Source organism: Leopardus geoffroyi, chromosome A1 (assembly GCF_018350155.1).
Source record: "Leopardus geoffroyi isolate Oge1 chromosome A1, O.geoffroyi_Oge1_pat1.0, whole genome shotgun sequence".
NCBI lineage: Eukaryota > Metazoa > Chordata > Mammalia > Carnivora > Felidae > Leopardus > Leopardus geoffroyi.
The window spans coordinates 170461434-170478358 of NC_059326.1; the positions used below are offsets into that span (position 1 = coordinate 170461434).

General features: G+C 36.3%; 1 long non-coding RNA gene across 2 annotated transcripts in view; it reads right to left on the reverse strand.

Annotated features, from left to right (window-relative positions):
* Positions 1-9087: 9087 nt before the first annotated feature.
* Positions 9088-16925, reverse strand: part of LOC123609560 — a 57434-nt gene continuing 49596 nt past the window's right edge. Inside the window, exons 2-3 of one of the 2 annotated variants that reach the window (XR_006717824.1) lie at positions 11448-11601; positions 9088-9199 (exon numbers count right to left, since the gene is read on the reverse strand). This is a non-coding gene — a long non-coding RNA (uncharacterized LOC123609560). Of the gene's footprint in view, positions 9200-9253; positions 9625-11447; positions 11602-16925 lie in introns of those variants that run through there. The other variant, XR_006717823.1, reaches the window with a different exon arrangement.

Genomic DNA, 16925 nt, shown 5'->3' on the forward strand with positions numbered 1-16925 from the left:
CTTAACATAACTACATATATAAACCCAAGTTAGGCTTACTTACTAAATACACCTGAAAGATATTTCCACTGAGAGTAAGAACAAAACAACAATGCCCACAATCTTGACCCCATTCTACCTAGTACTGCTGTTATTGGCCAATGCAAATAGACAAGAGAAATCAATTAGAGACATAAAATTGTTTTTAAAAATCTGAAACTACCCCTATTTGAAGATAAAATTTTTGTATGCCTAGAAAATCCTAATGCATCAATAATAAGACTTAGAAATTTTAGTAATAGTTAGATAAAAATTAATACACAGAAATTAATTACCTTTCTATATTCAAATAATAGGACATAATGGTAGGGAGAAAAATCCTTTTTTCAATAGTAAAAAAAAAAAGATTAAATACTTAGGAACAAAATCAACAAAAAATATGAAAACCCATATAGGTTAAGGGAAGTTTTTAAACCACTGCTGAAAGATACAAAGGTACAGTATATTTAAAGAAATGGAAAGATTTGTGTTCTTGGATAGGATGACTCAACATCGTAATGATGTCAGTTCTTCCTAAATGACTTATAAAGCTGATGCAATCCCAATAAAAATACCTATAAGACGTTATGGAGTTAGACAAGTTAATACTAAAGTTGGTATGAAAAAACAAATTTGCAAGCCAAGACAAAACTGAAATAGAAATCTCTTGAGAGACATGTAGTCTTGCTAGACATTAAAATACATTGTAAAATCTCTGTAACTAAAACAACGTAGGCCAGAGTAGTAATAGATAAACAAACAGAACAGAATATAAAGGTCAGAAATAGATCCAAGTGCATATGAAAATTTAGCATGTGATAAAGGTAGCATCTCAAATCAATGCAGGAGAAAAAGATACTCTTTAAATAAAATGTGCTAGACAATAGTTTTGTTACTTGGAAAAAGGCAAAATGAAATACATACCTCAGAGCTACCAAAAAACTCTAAATGAATCAAAAATCTAAATGTCAAAAAGGAAAAAGGAAAAAGGAAAAGCAAACAGTGTTACTACTGAAAAAACAAAAACAAAAACAAAAACAAAAACAAAGGGTGAATTTCTTTATAACCTGTGTGTAGGAAAGGTTTTCTAGCTATGATTGAAAATCCAGACCATACAATTTAAGGTCAATAAACATGACTATATAGCATATTTTAAACAATCATAATAAGCAAAAAACCCATAAACACATTCAAAGGACAACTGACATTAGAAGCAAATATTTGCAACATAATGCTTCTATCCAGAATATATGAAACACTTTTAAAAATGGATGGAATGAAGTATAAAACAAAAACAAAAATAAACAAACAAAAACACCTGATGGAAAAATGGCAAAGATACGACACAGAAAGAGTGTGAAAAAGATATATGAATAGCCTTTAAGTATGGGATAAAATTTTTGCTCTCACTCATAGTTACAAACACACAAATTACAACTATACCATAGATACTATTTCTCACCCATGAGGTTAAGGGAAATTTAAAAGTTTGACATATTTTGGCTAGATAATGAGGAAACAGATACTCTGGTGCATTTCTCATGGATATTCAACTGGCACAACCCTTTCGGAATAGACTTTACGCATTTACTATTTGACTCAGCAATCCCATAGCTAAGGTCATGGCTGCAAGGTGGATCCAAAAAGAAGAGGAAAATTAACAGGGGCATTATTTGCATAAAGAAAGGAAATATTTTTCCTAAAATCCCCCAAAGACTTTCCCTGTTACTCATCAATTCCAAATGTGTCAGATGGTGACTCCTCACTGCAAGGAATTGGGGGAAGCAGGAAGTACTGTTAGTGGAGCACATTGGCACTCAGTCTGGTTAGTAAGAGTTTGGCTACTAAGGAAAGGAGGAGCCTGGGAACTGGGGACACAGCAAGGAGCGCCTGTCACAGCTCTGTTTTTTACAGGGCGCTCAGTGTCTTTTGATAACCTTCTTGTATTTGTGGAATGTCCCACTTTCTGAATCCCAATTCTCCAAGATTCAGAAGCCAGAACTCACTTTTCCAAGATCTCTTGCATCTAAGACAGAGAGACATGTGACTTAGAATTTGCAGTCAATGTGCCTGTGTGAAACTTCAGATCAGAAAATGAAAGAGTACCGCAAAATCTATCTCTTGGTGAGGATATAACCAGAACGTTTTGCTTTTCAGGAATAGTGATGATGAAACAGTATCACTGTTGTCAACTGTGGTGTCAGTTTCCGGTGGTGGCACATTGGGATCACTTATAAAGCCATGGCATGGCATGGGTTGTGTGTTAGTCCTTACTGCACATCCTCTAAGCCTGGCTCCTTGGTTCATCCAGGCATGCTGCAAAATACTTAATATAATTTAATATCCTCTGTGTCTGCTAAAACTAGAAATTAAGTATATAAGTATCATAAATACAGTATGCTATAAATAACAATCATCTAAACGTATGTAAATATATATGTTAAATATATATAAAATAGTTATGATTATCATTTATATGATATCATTTATATTATATAATATATATAATCTGCGGGGGTGCCTGGGTGGCTTAGTCGGTTAGGCGACCGATTTTGGCCAAGTCATGATCTCACAGTTGGTGAGATCGAGCTCCCCGTTGGGCTCTGTGCTGACAGTGTGGAGTCTGCTTGGGATTTTCTCTCTCTCTCTCTCTTTCTCTTTCTCTCTCTCTCTCTCCCTCTCTCTCTCTGCCCTTCTCCCACTTGTGCATGCTCACTCTCTCTCTCTCAAAATGAATAAAAATTAAACATTATATATAACATCTGTTTGTTAACTATCCCTCCTAGTATGTAAATCCATATGGACAGGAATCTTGTCTCTCTTTTTTCATTTTCTCCCTAGAGTCCAGCATAGACCACGGCATGGACTCAATAAATAATTACTGACTTAGGTAATGAATAAGGAAGGAAACTTTTCCTCTGGTAGGTGAGAAAAGAAATAGCGACAAGCTCAAACTTAGATATGTTTGCAGGTGAGATTGTGGGAAGTTGAAGACATTCTACAGGAAGTTCTAAATTATCTGGCACTTTATTCTTTAGGAAATAGAGTGTATAAAACAAAACTGAGCTTTTTTTTCTTTGATGGTTTGGGATTATCATGATAACTATCAATTATTGACTATGCCTCAGTAAGATTAGGATAATATTGAAAAACATATATGCTAACACTAGTATTACCATTAAGGTACCATATTCATGTTAGTTTTTTGTTTGTTTGTTTGTTTTCCTGATTCTTTCCAGCGATTCCCATGATCACTTCTTGTGTTATTTGTAAATTTGTCTGATTCCTGACTTTGAGAAGTTCGCATAGTATACTGGAGAGAAAATGGATTTTAGAATTCAATCCATTTTTGAATTCTAGTTATATCCTTTACTGCTGTTGTGTCCTTGAGAATGTTACACGCCTTCAGCTTCAGTTGCCTCTTTGATAACATGAAATTATTCTACCAAATAAATAAAAATATTGAAAATGTTTTTAAAAAGCGTGTAAGGTTTTCGTCCATAGTAAGCTCTCAATAAAATGTAGCTGTTATAAGAAAGTAGACCTTAATCAGTTTAGAACTCTGGGCATTTTAGCCCATTTCTTTGCTATATCAGGCACCTGATAAATGTTTGATTAATTCCATCTGCTGTCAATGAATCTGTTTCCTTTTGTTTTCATTACAACTTGTGTCCTGCTGATGTTGCTGATGCTTTCCCTTTTTCCAGTCTCTTGTTTCCTTTTTTTATTTTCTCTCTCCAATTACAGCCGTTTCTTCATCACACTGTTGCAGTAAAATTTAATTCATGTATATATCGCACGAGACAGTACTTGTTCTAGGTGCAAAATCATGCTGTAATTTTCTCTCTTCTAGTTTCTCCAAATGTCTGTTTTGGTTTTGTTTCTTTGGTGTCTCTCCTCCAGCATAGGATTTTTTGCTTATTTTTGTTTCTGTGGTTAGAGAGGTCATTTGAGGGGTACTTATTTTAAACACGCTTTGCTGACTGAAGAAGACCTTTACAGCGCAGCCTCTCCAATTTCCTATTGAAATACCTCCCAGAGAAATAAAAGAAAAAAGAAAACTCAAAGCAACAAAAATGAGGACTGTCAGTCAACCAGCCATCAGAATCCCAAAGGACTTTTCACTTATTAAATATTAGGAAACCTCACTGTAGGTCGCTATCAGAGACTGACCCACAGGAAATAAAGTGATGCTGGTGACCAAAGATAGGAATACTGTCTATGTTTTTTACCTCCTTTGTCTGCTCAATCCTATTTTTGTGTTTTAGTCAAGGAAGGAACCCTTATTTTGTGCTGACAAAGTTCCAATGCTAACCAAAGGTTGAACTGCCAGAATAGACTCCTACGAAATATTCAGGTATCTATTCTCAGTAGATAAGTCTATTAGGCTTTACAGACACAAAGAGCTCTTCAAATAGCATCAGAAGCCAGAGTTCTATAATTGGCTCTGAAACCCAACTCTAGGAACATCAGAAGGTCAGAGTTATTACAGCTCTAATTTGGGATTTGGAATGATAAACTCTTCACAGTTTGAGAACATAACTTACTTAAAAGCAAATCATCTTTTTGTCATCCTTCAGGTACATGTAGGTTTATTCTGTTTTACAGGTGTTTGTTTTTTCTTCTACCCACACTCTACCACCTCCAAGCCCAGGAGCATCTAAGTACATAAGGTTGGAGGTGGTGCCATTGAGGAGCAGAGCCTTGATACATGTAAAATATTGTAATGGAGTGTACAAACCGCCTTGTCCTTTGTTTCATCAGTGGTTGACAAAGATAGGTATGCATTTAATTTGGGCTTTTGTAGTTTGCAATGGCCTATTCAGTCACTTGTGATAACTGACTTTAGTTAATTGTAACTTTTGTGGGGGTTATCTGAACCAAGGTAAATAGTACCAAGGACTTTCCTAGTCATATAATTGGAGAAAGATGTGAAATAATAGATGGTTGTGGTTGTGATAATTTCTTACAAAGAAACTGATAACCAATACCATTAATGGTTTTACAATACCTTTTCAGAGAATCTGCACTGATCAAGAAAGAGGGATAAATTGCAGTTATTTATGGCCATTGGGAAAAGAAAAAAATGAGCACCTTATAACTGTGATGTCTTCTGACTTTAACCACTATGCTTTAGTCTCATAAGGGATACAGATGGCAGGGATCACCAGTCACTTTCTACAGACTAGGAATCTGATAGGTCCAGAGAGGCTTTCTGTCCCAGCAATACCGTGCATACAGCAAACCAGTCAAACCTGGACAGGACCTCTACTTTTCATACGTCTACCCCCACAATTCTCGTTGCTAGACCACTGTGCCTGCTTGCCATGTCTATTCAACACTTGGTTGGCGGTCAACTAAATAAGGAAGCTGGGAAGCATTAAAGTGTTTAGCTTTAAGCTGTAATGCCCAATATAAGAGTGGGAGTTGGAATGAGACCTAACAGCTGTTACATTATTTTATAAGATACTTTATTAAACCAGATAAACTGTCATATTATATATAGCTCATGACCTAATTAGCAGATCCCCTATCTACTCTTCCTGTATCAGCTACTCAGTAAAACTGGTTCTATTTTTCTGATTTTATTGAGGTAAAATTGACATATAGCACTATGTAAGTTTAAAGTGTACAGCAGCATGATTTGACTTACAGATATTGAGAAATGATTATACTACAGTAAGTTTAGTTAGCATCCATCATCTAATATAGATACAAGAAGAAAAGAAAAAAAAAGGTTTTTTACCTTGTGATGAAAACTCTTAAGATCTACTCTCTCAACAACTTTCAAATATGCCATATAGCAGCGTTAATTACAGTCATCATGTGGTACATGACATCCCTAGTACTTATTTATCTCGTAACTGAGAGGTTGTACTTTGACTAGTTTCATTTGATTACCCCTCCCCCAACCCCACTGCTGGTAACCACAAATCTGATCTCTTTTTTTTTTCTGTGAGTTTGGGTTTTTTAATTTCATTTTTTTTTAGATTCTACATATAAACGAGATTACATGGTGTTTAATTTTATTGCATGTTAATAAAAGCACTTAAGACTGAGATGGAATTCTGTTTCTAGAGTTTCTTCAGTGTTTGGAAAGGCTCACTTAGAGCTTATAAAACTTTATGAGGCTGGAGATGAACTGGAAGAAATTAATAAGCAGTTGAAAAGGCTTACAAACTAACAACCAAGATGGTTTAGCTTCCACATTCAAGAATGCACCTGTTCTAAATCAGGAGACTACAGATGCTGGAGAGGATGTGGAGAAACGGGAACCCTCTTGCACTGTTGGTGGGAATGCAAACTGGTGCAGCCACTCTGGAAAACAGTGTGGAGGTTCCTCAGAAAATTAAAAATAGACCTACCCTATGACCCAGCAATACCACTGCTAGGAATTTACCCAAGGGATACAGGAGTACTGATGCATAGGGGCACTTGTACCCCAATGTTTATAGCAGCACTCTCAACAATAGCCAAATTGTGGAAAGAGCCTAAATGTCCGTCAACTGATGAATGGATAAAGAAATTGTGGTTTATATACACAATGGAGTACTACATGGCAATGAGAAAGAACGAAATATGGCCCTTTGTAGCAACGTGGATGGAACTGGAGAGTGTGATGCTAAGTGAAATAAGCCATACAGAGAAAGACAGATACCCTATGTTTTCACTCTTATGTGGATCCTGAGATAACAGAAACCCATGGGGGAGGGAAAGGAAAAAAAAAAAGAGGTTAGAGTGGGAGAGAGCCAAAGCATAAGAGATTCTTAAAAACTGAGAACATGGGGCGCCTGGGTGGCTCAGTCGGTTAAGCGTCCGACTTCAGCTCAGGTCACGATCTCGCGGTCCGTGAGTTCGAGCCCCGCGTTAGGCTCTGGGCTGACGGCTCAGAACCTGGAGCCTGTTTCGGATTCTGTGTGTGTGTCTCTCTCTGCCCCTCCCCCATTCATGCTCTGTCTCAAAAATAAATAAAAACGAAAAAAAAAAAAACTGAGAACAACTGAGGGTTGATGGGGGGGTGGGAGGGAGGGAGGGAGGGGAGGGTGGGTGATGAGTATTGAGGAGGCCACCTTTTGGGATGAGCACTGGGTGTTGTATGGAAACCAATCTGACAATTAATTTCATATATTGAAAAAAAAATAAAAAAATAAAAAATAAAAAATAATAATAATAAAAAAAAAAAGAATGCACCTGTTCTGCTCCAGGATGAATTGGTATTTGGTTATCTGAGATCTATGTTGACTTGTGAATCACTAAAAATATTTCTGCATGACCTTAGTTTCAGTCTTGTCTTTAGATGTTTGGATAAAGAAAGCATGAGGGGTGCCTGGGTGGCTCAGTCGGTTAAGCGCCCGACTTCGGCTCAGGTCATGATCTCACGGTCTGTGAGTTCGAGCCCTGTGTCGGGCTCTGTGCTGACAGCTCAGAGCCTGGTGCCCATTCCAGATTCTGTGTCTCCCTCTCTCTCTACCCCTCCCCTGTTTATGCTCTGTCTCTCTCTGTCTCAAAAATAAATAAACGTTTGAAAAAATTAAAAAAAAAGAAAGCATGAGACATCATGATAGTAAGACATTTGGCATCATTTTATAAATGAGGAAACATATTTGGGAGGACAAAATTATTTTACTCAAGCTAAGAAAGTACTAAAATAGTCATCTTAAAACAGACATCCTTAAAACAATTGCTTTTCTCTGATTTTTAGTTACTTTACTTTAGTGTTGGATCATTTGAAATTAGAGAGCCTGGCTAGGATGGTAGCATTGTCACCAATCATGATACTTGATTAAAATTGTAAATCTTCAGTTTGTTTACTATAAAAAGAGATTACTGATGCTACAATCCTTATAGTATTTTAAAGGTAGGATCAAGCAACTTAATAGCTATAAATTACATAGTATAGTGTCTATGACATAACTTTAATTGAATGCTGAAGATCTATTGTTATTTAATAGTAGTTTCTTGGGGCACCTGGGTGGACTTCAGTGTCAGACTTCAGCTCAGGTCATGATCTCATGGTTCATGAGTTTGAGCTCCACATTGGGCTCTGTGCTGAGCTCAGAGCCTGGAGTCTGCTTCAGATTCTGTGTCTCCCTCTCTCTCTGCCCCTCCCATGCTCGTGCTCTGTCTCTCTCTCAAAAATAAATGAACATTGGGGTAGCTGGGTGGCTCAGTTAGTTAAGCGTCCAACTTCAGCTCAGGTCATGATCTCACAGTTCCTCAGTTCGAGCCCCACGTCGGGCTCTGTGCTCACAGCTCAGCCTGGAGCCTGCCTCACATTCTGTGTCTCCCTCTCTCTCTGCCCCATCCCCACGCATACTCTGTCTCTCTCTGTCTTAAAAGAAATAAAACATTAAAAAAAATAAATAAATATTTAAAAAATTTTAAATAGTAGTTTCTTAAACGATAACAATCAGGCGATGGGGCCATGTTTTTCCTGCTTCTGGAGAAGAAAACTAGAAAAATGATGTGAGTGAGAAGGAATAGGGATTAGAAAAGAATAAGGTAAAATCAATTATATTTATTAATTTTAATCCACCTTATCTAGGAATAGATCATATCAAACTTTGGGAGGAAACTATGTATTATGAAGTACATATCAAACATTAGAAATATTCTTTTACTCCATGAAACATATTTTCCAAAATATTTACCTGGCACTTAACCTATATGCTTTTGAGAGCTAGTTACTTTATTTCTTCATTTAAGTTGTGATGTACACAACCATCTCTCCCTAGGTGACACTTTGAAACATGAAGAAGCCTGGTTTCTAGTTCTACAACAGGTTTGTACTCCTGTTAGAATTTCTGGGCATTCCATTCAATAAGACCCAGTTGAAATGTGTCCTCTTCCATAAAGCCTTACTGAAGTCCTTCAGGCAAAGGCAGCTTTTCCCTTGGGCTTCCAAAGACATTTGTAACTACTCCTGTTACACTGCATTCTAAACATTTATTTACATACTTCTTTTCTCCACTAGATGGCAATCACAACAGTACAAAGTTAATTTTTTTTTTTTTTAAGTTAATTTATTTATTTTTGAGAGAGAGAGAGAGAGAGAGAGAGAGAGAGCACCGGCAGGGGAGGGGAAGGGAGGGAGAGAGAGAGAGAGAGAGAGAGAGAGAGAGTCCTAAGTAGGCTCTGCACTGTCAGCACGGCTTGAAGTCACCAACGGTGATATCACAACCTGAGACGAAACCAAGAGTCAGATGCTTAACCTACTGAGTCACCCAGGCACCTCTGAAATTTTTCTTTTTATCTCATCTTTTTCAGAGAGGGCATACATAAATATTAACTAAGTAAGTAATGAAAGGAACAAAGTTGATCCTCTACTGTGGAATGGAACACAAAGACATATGTAAGATATTGACATCTATATCTAAATGTCAATGTAGATACAGATGTACACACATGGTATTTAGAGAGAAACACAATCACTTTCTTGCTTGACCTCTGTGGTTACTTCCAATGGTACGATGAAGAAGGCTGAGACTCCTGACAATTCCCTCTGCTCCCACAATGGCTTCCCAGCAGCTCCTTCTGGCAATTTTTCTTGGCAGTGGCTCCCAGCACAGGCTACCAACAGCTGCTCCCATCTGCAAGGGCTCTTCTCTGAAATGGGTCCCGCTAGCAGTGAGTTCCATTACCAAACTCTGGGGCAGCAACAACTCATCCTACCTTGAAGGACACTTGCCTGTTCCCTGCTCTCCTAGCACCATTTCTAGGGACAGCACACAGCATGATCCACATAGAGCCCTTGGGGCAGTTATAGAGTAGAACTTCTCTTTTCAAGAAATAAGTTCAAAGGTATGAAGATAAAAATCCTAAGTTATAAAATATATTTGCTATATTCTCTGGAATTTTCTATGGTCTACTCAAGGCTTTCTGAGGTTTGGGATTCCCCTCTGGAGTTGTAACTGCTTGTGGACATTCCACCAACCCTCAGTGACTGGCAGAACACAAGCCTACTGGACACGTTTTTGTCTTACCTTATCTGAGAGCACACATCTCCCCTTTCTTCTGGTGAAAGCACTCTGATGTGCTTTGAGGGATGCTTCCCTCACCTAGTGTCAGTGCATGTGGCTGAGCTGAAAAATAGATGACACCTACCAACCCTTTTGTTCAAGGGATTATGCTATGTTCTATGTTGCACAGATTCTATATTGTTTTCAAGCAATAGAATTCCAGGAATTTTATCTATATAATCTATTTAATCTATGCATTAAAAAGATAAACTTTCTGATGACCTTGTTAAAGATAAAAGATTATATAATCTCTAGCTGCTCATGGCAGTGTGTGGAGATGGCCTGCTTATGAGGATGTGTGTGTGTGTGTGTGTGTGTGTGTGTGAGAGAGAGAGAGAGAGAGAGAGAGAGAGAGAGAAGGCCCTGAAAATAATATTTGAATGCCAGGACTTAACCTGCCTGACCAGCCCTACCCATGGGCTTCTCTGTTACGTGACTTAATAAATTATTTTATTTTCATTTTTATTCTTATTAGCTGCATAAACTAGTTTGAATTAGCTTTCTGAAACTTGTAAACAAAATGGCTCAACTAAGTGATCAGGAAACTAATAGAATCATGGAAGCACTAAATCCCACTTGCTCATCTTTCTCTAAGTAGCAGCCATACAACCAGGTCACCAGAATTCCTAGGACAGTTTTATTGCAAGTATTTCCTCCTATTTTCCCTATCAATATAGTTTTAATTTTCATATTTTATACTTTATTACTTATTTTCTAGAAATAAACAGTATTATGCCCATTGGGCTGAAGGACACCAATGAGAACCAAATTGCCCCATAGTTACTTTGGAACTTGCAGTATTCTTTTACAAATCCTAAAGCACAAAAGGGGTTAATGACAGCTACTCTTCCACACAGAATTGTTGCAAAAATTAAATAGCATTTGTAAAAATAGGAAGATATATATAGAGAGATAGATAGATATAGATATAGATATAGATATAGATATAGATAGATATAGATATCAAAGAGTAGTATGTCAGTTTATGTAGTATATCAAATAACAAGTGTATAAAAATGTGTGGTTTCAATATTGTCATTCCTATGAAAACTTTGCAATGATTGTGAGGTGCTTATGGATGGCCACATCTTCCCCAGTGCAGCATAAGTCCTAGAAATAGCATTGGTGCCCTTGATGGCATTTAGCACAGTTTTTGTTGCATGTGAAAATGCCCTTGGTTGGCTGCTTGATCTGGATATGGTCCTCAGGAATGTTCTAGTTGAGAACACTTCACTAAAATCAAGTGGTTCTAATAAGTAGGGGGTAAATGGAAAATGCTCATCCAGATAATTTTATCCTCCCAAAAAGTATAAGAAAATTTCCAGAGAAATGACGTATGTTGTAGGAATAATAGTTAATTGCTTTGTATTTCTGTTTCATTCTACGTGTGCAGATGTACTTAATACTTACGTGCTCTAGTTGGAATTCCATAATAAAATCCTTATTTTATTCTTGTCCTGGGGAGTAATTTCCTTACTCATGGATGAGTTGGGGTGCCAGGAAACTAGCTTCAGTCTTTCCTGGGAAGTCTTCCTAGATCCAGTCAGCACTGTTTGAAGAAAGGCTATGAGAAGAAAACCAAGAACTTAATGCCCACCCATTTCATTCTCTCACTTTTCACATGAATAAATCAAGCCGCAGAGAGCTTTCACTGACACATGGATATTCACTTGCTGCTATTATCCATTGCCATATTCTCCATTACTCTGTCACAAATTCTACTGCACTGGGCATAACCGGGGCATACATAGAAGAGCTCTTTGTTTTAATAACCATATATTTAAATTACTGTCTATTTAAAAATTATAACAATCAAACTTGAGATTTCATAAGTATTAGTACTAAGGACAAAGATAGGTTAAAAATAGTAGAGACAGTTGGTTTAAGTTGGATTAGTGAAAATTAAAATGACATGTGAGAGGTAGGTGGCTGTGGCCAAAAATTATGAATGTGATGAGACTGGCAAAAACCTGAAAAACCATTCTTTTCATGACATGTGGTATGACAACATATATATATATATGCATACATACTATATAATAGGAAAAGTTCTTACAAAGATGTAAACTTGAAATAATTTTGTTTCATTTTGAACAACTGATTCTATTGAAAGTAATAAAAGTTCAGGAAAATATAAAACAAAATAAGCATCAAGTAAACAGTTTTCTATTTAAAAATTTTTCTAATATGGAAGTTCAATTTTCCAGGAATTCTGTTTTCTTCAAAATTGTTAGTTCTCTTTTTTTCTAACAAGTCTTGGCAAAAATAAACAAGTTATTTGGGTAACTGAGACAAATTAAACTTATTCATTTGTTAGTGATGGTTTTTTCAACTACTAAATTACTCATTTGATTAAAATTATTAAAGGATCCCCACCTGTGTGGCACTATTCTAGGCACTGGGAACACAACAGTGAGTAAAAAGTAAAAATATGTACTGTTCTGGAGTTTACATCAAAGTGAATGAGGAAGGCAATAAAGAATGGTTATATAATATGTTAAAAAGTGTTAAGTACTATCATAAAATGTATAGCGGGGCAAAGTGATAGAGATTGACCAGAAGAGACTTCTGGGTTAAAAAAAAAAAAAAGTCCTCTCTGAAGAGACATATGAACACGGTCCAAATGAAGTAAGAGAGTGAGCCTTATGAATATTTGGGAAAGAACAATCTGGGCTGAAGGAAAAGCATTTGCCAATCACTTCATAAACCCAACATATCTTCCCTATCCCTTAGGTAGAATACATTTTAGGCTGTGCCTGTGATTCTCACCAACATGCAACAAAAGAAATTTCCAATCAGGGTGTGATATTTAATGCATGCATGACAACAATATATTTAAAAGTCCTTTTGTATGCATTGTTATATTTGGTATGCACACCCACCTTGTGGTATGGAAAAGCACTTTTTATCATCTCTACTTTATAGGATAAAATTTTTAGAGAAGTTAAGTGATATCTCTAAAAACATTCAGGTAATATCCAACAAATCCTAGCCTCAGATCTAGGTCTGGTGCAGGAAGTCTATTCCATTAAGCGGGGAAAGAGGGAGGGAGGGACAGAGGGAAAAAAGGGAGAAAAGGAGGGAAGAAGAAAAAAGTTTACTTTGATTTCTTAAAGTTAGAAATATTTCTTTTAGAAACACTTTAAAAACATGTAAAAGAAAAAGAAAAAATCATATCTACACTTTGATACACATTCAATTATTTTATACATTCATTCAAATAATATCTGAGTTCCCATATGTGCCAGGTACGGTGGCAGGTGTTAGGGATACAGCAGTGAACAATTAAGACAAAAATCTCTTTCTTAATGGACCTTATATGAGGCCCTTTTCACAGAGTAAGAGGGTCAATAAACAAGATAAATAACTGAAATATAAACATGTTAGATAGTGATGAGATCTGAATATACAATAGAATGAGTATATACCATGAAATGATACTTCACATTTAAAACAATGTTTTACAAATAAAAGTATTGGAAACATGTGCCCTAAGAGAAACTCACTTCCCCTCTACTTTTAAGTCTGAATGAAAAGGCTAATATGGACTATAGGTATTTTGATCCAAAAGAGGACACTAACAAGAATAAACTTATATATAAATGCTTTAAAATCTTGAGTTGGAAGAAAAATGATGTAAGGAAAATCCTGATATAGTCCAAACATTCTAGAATAAAGATTTCTAATCTACTTCAGCAAAATGTAGAAATTGGGGTGAGGTTGGAGACAGAAGAAAGACACTTGGTGGACTGAGGTGGGGGTAGGAAGGAAGGGGTGTAGGGGAGAGTAAAAATACTTTACAGATCTCTCATCTTATTTGTGTTCAAAAGAAATGGGGGATATTTTATGTTGTGGGAGAATGCATTTGTATTTTATTTTCAAACACTATTAAAGATATGGGTGTGGTTACGAGAGTGGGGAGGGGGAAGGTAGATATTAACAGAACAGAGGAGTAAGGCAGGACTTTCACTAAACATGAGGAATAAATGAAAAGAATAATAATTTGATCCAACTAGCAAAGAAAAAAAAGTAGAACTAGAAACAGGGAAGACTAATGCAAAGTAAATTTAATCTGGGGCACCTGGGTGGCTCAGTCAGTTGAGCGTCCAACTTCAGGTCATGATCTCATAGCTTGTGGGTTGGAGCCCGGTGGCTGGCTCTGTGTGCACAGCTCAGAGCCTGAAATGAAGACTGCTTCGAATACTGTGTCTCCCTCTTTCTGCCCCTCCCTTGTTCATGTTTTGTCTCTTTCTGTCTGTCAAAAAAATAAATAAAATAAAATGTTAAAAAAAAATTTTAAGTAAATGTAATCTATTAGATGGACTCTATTAGATGGAATGAATAAGCATGACTCCTTATACCGACAGGAAACAGACCATTTTCTCCAAACCAGAGAAAAAAGATAGTAAAACATGGCTGTTAAAATAAAATCTACATGCTTTTTATTAACACACATGCACACATGTACACACACACACACACACACACACACAGACACACCTAAAATATAGTGGCAAAGATGGTTTAGAAATTAAGGAGATAGACCAAGAAACACCAGTTAAATCTAAGCAAAACAAAAAAATTCAAAATTGAAATATCGATATTGAAAAATCACTATTTAAAATTCACTATTAAAAGAAGTAAACAAAATAAAAATAAACATCATATAATTATAAAAGACACATTCATAAAGATACAGCAATTATAACCTCTATGGCTCAAAAACATTGCATATGACTATATAAAATGTTTTAGAAAGAGATGTTAAAAATGAAATTTTAGAGAAAGACTTTGAACTATACATGTAGTGTATTAGACAGATGTATAAATCCCTTCACTCCTGGTTTTAAAAAAAAAAAAAAAGCTAGGGGAACAGCATAAGTCAATCAAAAACCTTGACTCAGTAGATCCATATAATTTCATGTAATACATACATATGCACTTATGATTTAAGGGACATTATTTATTTATAATCCATTGAACATTTTCATAAGTTACACATGTACTTGGCCAAAAAGAAACTTTAACATATTTTTAAAAATCACATTCTCTGGAGGTGCCTGGGTGGCTCAGTCAGTTAAGTGTCTGACTCTTGATTTCGGCTCAGGTCATGATCTCATGGTTCATGAGTTTGAGCCCCACATAGGGCTCCATGCTGACAGTGTGGAGCATGCTTGGAATTTTCTCTCTCTCTCTGTCTCTCTCTCTTGCTCTCGCTCTCACTCTCACTCGTGCTCTCTTTCTCAGCCCCTCCCCCACTCTCTCACTCTCTCATAATAAATAAACTTAGAAAAAATCATTCTCTGACTATAATCTAAAAATTAGAAATTAATGATAAAAACTTAATATTTTGAATTTAGAAACACATTCCCAGATAGCTCTTAAATTTAAAAGGAAATTAAAAAGAAAAATCAGGGTGCCTGGGTAGCTCAGTTGGTTAAGCATCTGACTCTTGATTTTGGCTCAGGTCATGATCTCATGGTTCATGGGATCAAGCCCAGCACTGGGCTCCAAGCTGCCAGAGCAGGGCCTGCTCAAGATACTCTCTCTCCCTCTCTCTCTTCCCTTCCCCTGCTTGTGCTTTCTCTCTTTCTCAAAATAAACATTTCTAAAAAAAGAAAGAAAAGGAGAAAAATCAAACTATATGGAAAGCAATAAAAATTTCATAATAGAATCTTTGGACACAAGGAAAGTTGTGCCAAAGAAAGAGTTTACAACATGCCTTTAAATGTTTTTATTAAGAAATAACAGTAAAATTGAGAGATATATTAAAATAAAAAATAATTAGAAACTAGGAATAAAAAGAGAAAAAAGCTGAAATTTATTAAATAGAAAAATAAAAAATAGAAAAGGGAACAAATAAATCCTCCCTTGAACCTTCATGTAAGTAAGAAAGAGAGAGAGCGAGAGAGGGAAGGAGAGAAGGTGTGAAGGAATAGAAGAGATGGAGCAAGCAAAAAAAAATAAGCAATGTTGGGGATCAGAAGATATAACTATGGATACAAGAAAGATGATAATTGTAAGAGAATACTACATGCAGCTCTATTGAAACAAATTTGAAAACCTAAGAAGTAATATATATTTTACAGGTAAAATAAAAATTACTAAAATTTACCCCAGTTGGGGAAAACATGAATAGATCAATTTTCATAGAAAAAACTAGAAAGGTGATTAAAGACTTATCGTAGAAATAAGAACCTGGTGGACAGAACAAGTAGCAGACAAACCAAAAACCTACTCCCCCCCCCCCAAAAAAAAGGAAAAAAAGCCTCGGAATAAAGTTTCCTGGGGGAATACTTGTTCAGAAGACCCATCTCATTTCCTGAAGTAGATGTAGTGCCCAGAACTAGACACATGGTCAGAAAAGACCAGAGAGAACCCTAGGCTTGCACCTCTGACAGACATATAGGTTCTGGACTCTGCTCAACATGCTGATAAAAGCTAAGGCTGTTTTATGCAGTGCATCTTAGTGACGAGGAAGTAATCAAACTTCGTGCCAAGCTGCAAAAAACTAAGAGAGTGGTATTTATGCTCATCCTCTTGGCTCTACTAATTTAAGGAAATCTCTGTCAGGTCACTGACTGACAACTGAGAAAATAGACAGAATTCAGTGTTGATACTTGACAATGAATACAATCTCGGCAAAAATAGTTTGGAAACACCGTCAAACAGTTGGATGACTGAAGCTCTCAATGGTTATCAACAGAGAACCCTGGAGAAGAGAAAAATTTGATTTCCTGCATTGCTACATGATGATATTCAACATTTGTTTTCAACAAAATAAAAATGACAATAAAAATCATAAGGCATACAAAGAAATAATGAAGTTTGGCCCATTCAAAGGAAAACAAAAATTTGACAGAATCTGGCCCTAAAGAAGTCTAAACA